Here is a 751-nt window from a genome sequence, read left to right as displayed (position 1 = left end):
CTCTTCAGAGCCTATCCTGGATAATTTCATCCCAGTTTCAAGGGCAAACATGGTTTAACCTGATCCTCATCACTCCTTCCTCTTGTCACACCTTTCTCTGTGGAGACATCACTTCCACGCTGCATTACTGGTGTCCAAAAAGCTGGAGCTGCGTAGTGAAACGTGCCTGGGGGAATGCGCGCTCGCAAGTCATCTTGTATAACTGTGTGATTATAAGCTGTTTGTTTTTTCCCACTTATGCGTATGAAAGCTTGTGTTCTTACCTTTCTGATGCACTTTTAAACCAAATCGCTGTTCCTTTCTTCTACTTGCAAACACTCTCTGCCTGCCCTGCTCTCCCTTCTTCCCTGGTCGTGGAAGTTAAGTCCATAATAACTGAATCATTCTTACTGCACAATACGTAATTTAAAAACATTGTAAAAGTTAATTTTAGCCACAGAATGATTTTCATGAGGAATTATGCATCACTGCACATTGTGCTTGTGATTTTATAGAACATAATTGCACCTTCTATTGACAGTTTTCTCTGCATTAATGGTAATTATGTCATTTAATGAAATTATAGTAATTGCATTAAAAAAACGATAATCCGGTGCAAATTAAAAGGATATATTGAGTGGAATTTTTACTATTTTTTTTTTTTAAAGTTGGCACGATAGTTGCAAGAGACGTTGACAGGATCAGGCAAACGATGGGAAACCAGCAAACGATGGGAAACCACCAGCCAGGGCGGGTGCAAGCGGGAGCCGCT

This window comes from Phaethon lepturus, unplaced genomic scaffold (genome assembly GCF_000687285.1).
Source record: "Phaethon lepturus isolate BGI_N335 unplaced genomic scaffold, ASM68728v1 scaffold32257, whole genome shotgun sequence".
NCBI classification, from domain to species: Eukaryota; Metazoa; Chordata; class Aves; order Phaethontiformes; family Phaethontidae; genus Phaethon; species Phaethon lepturus.
Note: the sequence above shows the minus strand (reverse complement) of the source record.